Raw genomic sequence first — 9,481 nt, forward strand, 5'->3', positions numbered from 1 at the left:
GACTTGCAATGAGAAGTGTATGACAAAGAGCAGTCTTAGCAAGGAGCATTTTTTATTATGCCTTTGTGATATAATATCAAGCATACTGAATGACAAAAATTGCATCCACAAAATCGCATGAACATGTTACAAATTACATATGCGTAACATCATAATATTTGGCATATCGTGAAATAAAAACAAGTCCTGCACAACATGAACCACTGGAGGTGCTTGATAGTATGATGAGAATCTAGGATTAAAACACTATACAAAGCATAAAATCATCTGTATCAACATCATGCATCTATATATGCCCGACGCGTTTCATTGGGATATACCAACTCTTCAGGGGCGAATGCAATGGTGATCTATAAAAAGACATAACCATATGATATCATTTTGTAGTAGAATAATATAAATACACAGAACAAGATAATTAATCCTATAAATACTCACGTCAACTGTATAGATGTGAGTGCAGGACCAAGGCCGTTAAAATTGTCCGGAATGGGAGCTGAGGTAGGGACACATGGACAGACAGCGAGCACTGTGGATTTCCCCAATGTGTGAATGCGAAAGGCAATGGGCCGACACTTCTGTGGATTGAGATCAATGGTATATAATAAATGTATAATATTATTATGAAGTGTGAGAAAGCCCATACCCCAAGTCAGATGAAAGTACTGCGCAAGCACCGAGTATGAAGGTGGATGAAAAAAGGGGAAAGGGGATGATAGAGACACCATAAGGATAGATTATGAATAAAGTGTTGGAGGTATAGAGTGAAGCATATAGAAATTTACCTTGTTAGATAACATGGAAGAAAGGAGCCAAACATAAGTGAGAGCTTGCATATGAAGGTGTTGCCAGAGAGACAGCTAGACACCAAGTGAGGGGAATTTAAATGCTCCCAGCTGAACCAATGTGTCCCGCCCAGCGTCACGTGGGTGTGGCAGGGAAGGAGAGGCTTCTGTGCCTGAACGAGTGGATCCACCCACACAGGCCCAGTCATCCACCCAATATCAGCCTAGATGGAAAGAAAAACCTGCTCATACGGTGCGACATCCAAAGTGTATTCTCGCACATACCAAGCAGTAACGTGGCGCCGATGCGATAAGGAGCACCCGCCTAGACCCACCACCTCCCTCCATATCAAATGGAGAGGAAGGGAGCAGGTGGGAGAGGGAGGAGCGCTCAAAATCGCATCGCAGCTCCCAGGGGACAGCCGAGCAAGCTGCCCAGAATTCCATACGCACACTACACAGACCTTGACGTGTGGAACAAAGTGCTAGGAACAGGAGAGGGTAGATCGAGGTAAAAACATATCTATATATGTACACATGTGTATATGAGTATGTCATGAGAGTCAAAGTATAATGTATAATAAAGCCATGATTGAATCTATCATGGACTGCAAAAAGTACTTTGCAAACTGCCCAATGGTAAAATACACCTCTCAATCCCTCTATGAGTATATTGTTAGAAACAGTTTAGACATTGGTGGGACCAGAAAAGGAGTGGGGGTGGGAATAAAAAAATAATGCCTGTCTCAAGCTAGTGCATGAGATATGTAAATAACCTGTCACTCACAGCAAGGGGGCGGAACGGACTAAGGTTTTTCTCTGTAAATCCGTTTTATTTCACTGAACAATAAAAGAGGATTGCTCAGAGCTGGATTAACTCTGTGTGGCAAGACTGGGCACAGATGATAGGAAATCTTATACTCTACATCGTGACATAAAAAAAAAAATTAGAATTCGGGTTTACATCCACTTTGTTTTATTATTTTTTAATTCCCCCAAAAAAAGGCATTTGAAAAATTGTTGCGCAAATACCCTGCAAGATAAAAAGTTTAAATGACTGCCATTTAATGCTAAAAAAACATATATAGTGTTTGGGGGGTTCTGAGTAATTTTCTAGCAAAAAAAATATGTTTTTTTGCATGTAGGAGAGGAGTGCCAGAATAGGTCCGGTAAGGAAGTGGTTAAGAAAAAAGGGACACTGGAGGTTATTTACAAAAGGCAAATCCATTTTGCACTACAAGTACAAACTACAAATGCAAAGTGCACTTGAAATTGCACTGAAAGTGCACTTGGAAGTTCAGTTGCTGTAGATCCGAATGGGGCATGCAAGGACAATAAAAAAACTGTGTTTTAGCTTGTAAAGAAACTACTGTACTTACTGTAAAGAAAACCTATGTGCAAAAAAAAAAAAAACTATGAAGCCCACAAGCACTCATTTCCTTGATGCAGTTAATGCTGGGAGCAGCATACACCGCTCGATCCTGCGCATGCTCGGTCTTTACTGCGAGCAGCACCGTAAACATCAGGGTTGCCATCGCAACAGGCGGCGTCGTTGAAAGTTACCGACCCGTTGTGATGTCAACCAAACCATGATCTCCTGGGAAGCCTGAGACAGCTCCCAGGAGACAGTGTGGCGCCGGTGAAAGTCAATAGACACGCCTACTCCCGCGGGAGTAGAAGACAGGAAGTGCCCAAATATACAGCTAAAATACGGTAATTAAGACACCAAATAAAAACATTTTTTTTGCTCATTTGCATATCAGTGCAATGCACTGGTGTGGATAATATTTTGTTAAGAATGTGTGTAAATCTCTGCTTTAAATTAGTGCAACAGTACTTGCAATGCTTCATTGGTAAACTAAGGCCTCGTACAGACGACCCAACATGTCCGATGAAAACGATCCGCGGACCGTTTTCATCGGACATGTCCGCTGGGATCATTTGGTCTGATAGCTGTACACACCATCAGACCAAATTCCGCACGGACAGAATACGCGGTGACGACGCTGTGATGTCGCGGCGACGTGACATCGTCGATGACGCGGCGACGTGCACGAACCCGGAAGTTCAATGCTTCCATGCATGCGTTGAATCACTTTGACGCGATGCGCAGGTTCTCGGGCCAGCGGACATGTCCGGCGGACATGTTTCTTAGCATGCTAAGAAACAGTTGTCTGCTGGAAACCTGTCCGGTCGGCCGGAAAATTGTCCGGTCGGCCCTACACACGACCGAACATGTCTGCTGAAACTGGTCCGACGGACCAGTTTCAGCGGACATGTTCGGTCGTGTGTACGAGGCCTAAGAAGTAGAATGCTTTTAGGTAAAAACATCGTCCTGTTTCTAGAAAACTTTCATTATAAGTAGGCTTTTCGTTAACGTAAACCTGCCAAAAAAAGGTGGACAATAATATGGGTAAAGCTATATGTAAATCTCAAGTTTAGACCTCCCTTTTAGTGCTTTGATGTAAGTTATTGTTGACCAATATGGAAGCTAGAGAGGTGTAGAGAACAGGGTCCAACTCATAATACAGGAAGAGTTGATAACTGCATATATCTTCAGCTGTCTGTATCTCTGGTACTTCTGATATTTTTGACGATGGCAACCCTGTCTAGGGTTTATATTAAGGCAAAATATTTGAAATAATTTTATTACATATAATTTTGATTTTTAAGTCTAGAAGCAACTCAAAGTAAAAAAAGTTGGTATTTCATTTAGAAAAAATCTAATTACAGTGTTTCCTATTTTTGATACAGTTGAATGTGCTCATACACATTTCATTGGTATATGTATATGCAGAAATAATTAGCAGTAGAATACAGTTATCCAAGAGTAAATGGTAAAGCTTCTAGCATAAATCCATTTCTGTAATCCATTTTAATATGCGTTGTTAGGAAATGAGTTTTTAAGCCATTCGGCAGATTGTTTCAAACACCATTCTAGTGATAAGAAAGCTTTTTTGCATTCAAGATTATTCACAGAATAATGCAGATAGGATCAACTGTGGTAATAAGTGAAACTTGCTCTAACTGCAGAATGGAATTGCCACAGACCAAAAGCCCTGAAAAGAAGATGCAACATATGAAACATCTAATGAGAAGAATCCCTTTTCTATTGGAGAAATACATATATTATATATACAGTAAAAAAATATATACCGGTATATGTATATATATATATAATATGCATGTGTGTATATATATATATATATATATATATGTATATATATACAGTATATTTAAAGCTTTTCCAAACAGATTTGTTTTTTTTTTTTAATTCAAGAGAACTTATCAGGGTAGGTTAAACATGCATGCATCATAATCATACATTCTAGGAGTAGAACAACTAGAAGAAGTTAGGTGTTCATAGACTTATGCAATGCAATGCCAGACTGCAGTTTCTAAAGCGTACAGTATTTTGTTCCTGAACAAATCATTGGTAATACCTCATCTGAAATATGCAGTTCAGTTTTTGGCCTCAGCTGGCACTGACTCAGCTGTGACAAGCAATCCTGATAGGACCTCTTTAATATTAACCCTTGGACCTAAATGCAAAATTCTCAAGAAAAGTCCTGGACATGGCACAACTCTAGGCTATGGCAACATACACACTGGATGCTTTTCAGTTTTAGTTTTGACAAAAAAAAAATGGAAGCTGATTGGTTTCTTTGCAGAGGTGCCCAGATTTTGCACTCTACAATTTTAGTAAAGCAACCCCTAAGTACTTGTGCCCTGGGTCTGATCGGATGTAACCATTCATGTGGAAGGGTATACAACATTAGTACCGCTCTAGTCAAGTGTCATACATTGATTTGTACCTAACCTTTGTATCTAACCCTGACCTATTATCATCTCTTTTCAATGTGTGACCAAATGACAGGTGGGGCACTAGAGTATCTGCCCATTCTAGCTCTTCAGGAAAAAGGCCTTTCTCTCCCTCCTCTTTGCCCAGCCAGGCTGTCTGGTCCCCCTCGGTAGCCTACCTGCACCCCCAAACCCTCCACACAATTCAAGCGCTTCCCCACTTGGCTAGTGGTAATTGATATGATTTTCTTTCCCTCTCTTCAGATGGCTTTAGGGAATCACACAACCAACAGTGATCTCTGGAACCACTCCACATCAATGCTCATGATAGAAAGTGGGGTCCCACTCCAACTCACTCCCCAACGTCATTCGTTTTCCTGCCTTCTTTCACTGTTGATTGGGTGACTTGGATGCTCATGAGTGAGCTCTGGCCTCACCTGTCTCTCCCTCCTCCTCATTCATAGAAAAACTATCTTCATTTCTTTGCTTGCTTCCTCCATTTCTCCGTAAGATGGTTTGTAAAGAGATACCTCGGCCTTGAAGGTGACTACCTAACACACAGCAGACATTAGGACTTAAGTGGATCTACATTGAGCTGCAACCATAAATTACAGGCTTCCCCCAAAAAATCCCCATTGTGGGCAAGGAGTGCACTGTGGGCTTCCTTCCTGTTGGGATGAATGTGCATTGCACACAATAGGGACATACCAGTGTGTTAAAGAGATAACGATCATTGCAGGAAATTACATTAATAAAATTACAGTGTTGCTTTAAACAATAAATATGGAGTCACAAATTTTTTTTTCCAGTAAAGCTAAGCCAAGTAGGGGTAAAAATAATGGCTACCCCAAGTTTTTTTAATAGTAATTGAAGTTTCCACAAGCTGCCCCATATGAACCCTACCACAACTTAATCATAATCCCAAACAGAATAACATAAATCAGATGGAGACTTCTGGCTGCCCACACTGTCTCAGCCTACAGTTGATCAGCATTTACAGCCTCTGTAGTACTGGTGTTATGTTCACTACAGAGCATACACTACGTGCTACATTGTGGGAAGCAGGCCCGTCGGAACCAGACAGGCAAAGCAAGCATTTGCCTGGGGCCCCCGAGCTGGCCAGGGGCCCCAGCAACAAGGGCCCTTGCCGCACCGCTGCATCCTCCTGCAGTCCGGTCGGCCGTGTACCATAACCGCGCGGTACAGGAGAATCCGGTTCCTGTTCCCGGCCGGACTGACAGGAAGTGCACACACTGAGTGTTCCTTCCTTTTTCCGGCCCCGGGAACAGCAAACTGAATCTCCTGTACCGCACGGTTATGGTACACGGCCGACCGGACTGCAGGAGGACGCAGCGATGCAGTGAGGCGGGGCGGAGGATAGAGGTAAGACGCCAAAACACCCCCCCCCCCCCGCTTCTCAACTTGAAATGTCACTTTTTTTTTTGCTTGGGGCCCCCAAATGTCTTTGAACGGCCCTGGTGGGAAGACAGAAAATACCAGGAATTCACCCCAAGGGGTGTTTTATACACCACAGAGATGGGGGGGGTCTGTAAAATAAAACCATTTTTTAATATAGTGGTCATTTGTTTAAAACAAAGGCTGCCCTTGAATTTAACATGTGTGCCGCGTACACAAGATCATTTTTCGGCATGAAAAAAAACGAAGTTTTTCCAACTTCATCATTAAAAACGGCGTTGCCCACACACCATCATTTTTAAAAAATGATGAACAAAGCGCGGTGACGTACAACACGTACGACGGCACTCTAAAGGGGAAGTTCTATTCGCCTTTGGTCTGCTTTAGCTGATTCCGTGTTAGTAAAAGACGATTCGCGCTTTTCTGTCTGTTACAGCGTGATGAATGTGCTTACTCCATTATGAACGGTAGTTTTACCAGAACGAGCGCTCCCGTCTCATTACTTGCTTCTGAGCATGCGCGGGTTTAAAACGTCGTTTTAGCCCACACACGATCATTTTTTACAACCCGAAAAACAACATTTTTTAAAACGACATTAAAAAATGCAGCATGTTCGAAAAAAAATGTTTTCGTTTTACAGAAGCCGAAAAATGATGTGTAACCCACACACGATCATTTTAAATGATGTTTTTAAAAACGTTGTTTTTTTTCATGCCGAAAAATAATCGAGTGTACGCGGCATAACAGTTTGACAGTTTAAAATTTTGTTAGCAAATTTATGAAATTCCTAATTAATACAATAGTTTCTGCAGTAAAAAAAACTCTAAAACTCCAAAAGAACTTGCATTATCATAATAAAATTCACTATTTACACCACCTTTTGGAGGAAGACAAAATGTTGATTTTACATCATTATACACAAGTCCCGTAATATTAAAATTTAGGTCCTACTGTGCAACTGGCAATCATAGCTTATGCTGCTTATAGGTAGAGTTGGGCCCCCTGGTTCGGTTTGCGCTAGAACTCTCGAACCTTGCAAAAGTTCTGACCCAAACTCCAAACCCCATTGAAGTCTATGGGACCTCAACTTGAAGTTATTGGCCCTGGTAATGCCCTGGGGAACATGTATCATTGCAATCTTTTTAAAAAAAAGATAATTTTTAAAGGGGCAGTAGTTTTAACCACTTCAATACAATGCACTTTCCCCCCTTCCTGCCCAGGACATTTAGCTTTTAGTGCTGTCACAATTTGATCATGATCATGTAACACTGTACCCAAACAAAAAATGTATTATTTTCTTCCAACAAAAAGAGCTTTCTTTTGGTGATATTTGATCACCACTGGGGTTTTTATTTTTTGCCCAAAAAGTTATCCTTTGTTTCTGTGTTATAAAAAAATAGTTTTCTCCTTCACTGACTGGCACTGATGAGGGTGCACTAACATGCACTGATGATGTGGCACTGATAAGGTGGCACTGATGAGGAGGCAATAATATGTAGAATTGATGAGCAATGATAGGCGACACTGATATGCAGCACTGATGGGCACCAATAGGCGGCACTGATATGCAGCACTGGGCACTGATAGGCAGCACTGATGGACACTTATGGGTTGCACTGATAGGCACTAATAGATGGCACAGATGGGCACAAATACATAGCACTGATGGACAACACTGATGAGGAGGTACTGACAGTCATTACTGATGGACACTGATTGGCACTTTGATGGGCACGGATTGTCATTTTGGTGGGCACTGATTGGAATTTTGCTGGGCACTAATTGGCATTGTGGTGGCCACCTCTGATGGGGGATGCAGTGATAATAAATGTGCTGATTATCAGCGCACACCCCCCTCCTCTGACAGGATTGCTACCGATCTGCTCTTCCTGTCAGCACGAACCAAGGAAAACCGATTACAGTCACTTTCTGGTTACCGCTGTGATCAGCTGTGATTGGTCACAGCGAATCGCGTGGTAAAGAGCCTACATCACGCTCTTTACCACGATCCTGGAGGTACGCGCGATCGACTTATCCTGCTGGACGTCATATGACACCCAGTCAGAATAACTGAGCCACATTGCGGACGTCAATCCACAATGAGGTGGGCGGAAAGTGGTTAATGATGCTTAATGTGAAACAATAAAAATGAAAAATGTCATTAACCACTAGCCGACCTGCTCATGCAGATATACTGAGGCAGGTCGGCTCTCCTGCACAAATTTCTGTACCTGTACGCAGCTTTCGCAGACGAAATTGCATGCGGCGGACTGGATGCCGTGGGTCGGATGGACTCAATGTCGCCTTGTACACAGGCAGAACGGAGAACTGCCTATGTAAACAGTGATTGGGAACAGTGTTCCTGGTAGCCCATTCCCCCTACAGTTAGAACACACCTAGGGAACACAGTTAACCCCTTGATCGCCCCCCTACTGTTAACCCCTTCCCTGCCAGTGTCATTTTTATATTGATCAGTGCATTTTTATAACACTGATCAATGTAATAATTTGGGGTCAGATTTGTCCGCCGCAATGTTGCAGTCCCATTAAAAATCACAGATCACCGCCATTACCAGTACAAACAATAATAAAAAATAAAAGTCCCTAAATCTATCTTGTAGTTTGTAGACGCGATAAGTTTTGCTCAAACCAATCAATTATACGCCTATTGCGATTTTTCTTATCAAAAATCTGTAGAAGACTATATATCGGCCTAAACTGATGAATAAATTATTTATTTTATGTATTATAGCAAAAAGTAAAGTTTTTTTTTCAAAAGTGCTTATAGCACAAAAAATAAAAACCGAAGAGGTGATCAAATACCACCAAAAGAAAACTCTTTTTGTGGGGAGAAAAAGGACATCAATTTTGTTTGGGTACAACCTTGCACGACCGTGCAATTGTCAGTTAAAGCGACGCAGTGCCGTATCTCAATAAATGGCCTGGTCATTAAGGGGGCAAATCCATCCGGGGATGAAGTGGTTAAATGTAGTGCCTGGGGGTCCCCTTAGTCTGCCTGTAAGGTGGGGCATCTGTATTGTGTATAGAACCTGCTGCAGCAAAACTGACATGTAAAAAGAGAACAAATGACATTTAAATAGATTTTCCCTGCAAGCTTGGGGAACCAGTCTGAATGATGAGGTAAAAGCAAGCAGCGCCAATCTAAGTGCAGCATTACATAAAAGGGATCACGTTTAATAAAAGGTACACTCACAGGATAAAAGATGTGTTTAAGGCATATGTAGATCAGCCATGCTGTGTGGAGTTCGTCCAGGTGGAGGGCTGCAGTCTACAGCGTCTCACTTTGCAAAGTAATACACCGCAGACTACAGCTCTCCACCTGGACGAACTCCACACAGTGTGGCTGATCTACATATGCCTTAAACACTTCTTTAATCCTGTAAGTGTACCTTTTATTAAATGTGATCCCTTTTATGTAATGCTGCACTTAGATTGGCGCTGCTTGCTTTTACCTCTATA

At 42.0% G+C, this 9,481-nt stretch overlaps 1 long non-coding RNA gene across 1 annotated transcript; it reads right to left on the reverse strand.

Annotated features, from left to right (window-relative positions):
• Positions 1–262: 262 nt before the first annotated feature.
• Positions 263–922, reverse strand: LOC120930314. The gene is made up of 3 exons (XR_005747700.1): positions 786–922; positions 439–578; positions 263–350 (listed from the first exon to the last, which is right to left on the reverse strand). It is a non-coding gene; the product is annotated as an uncharacterized LOC120930314 (long non-coding RNA).
• Positions 923–9,481: the final 8,559 nt, after the last annotated feature.

This window comes from Rana temporaria, chromosome 3 (assembly GCF_905171775.1).
Source record: "Rana temporaria chromosome 3, aRanTem1.1, whole genome shotgun sequence".
Taxonomy (NCBI): Eukaryota; Metazoa; Chordata; class Amphibia; order Anura; family Ranidae; genus Rana; species Rana temporaria.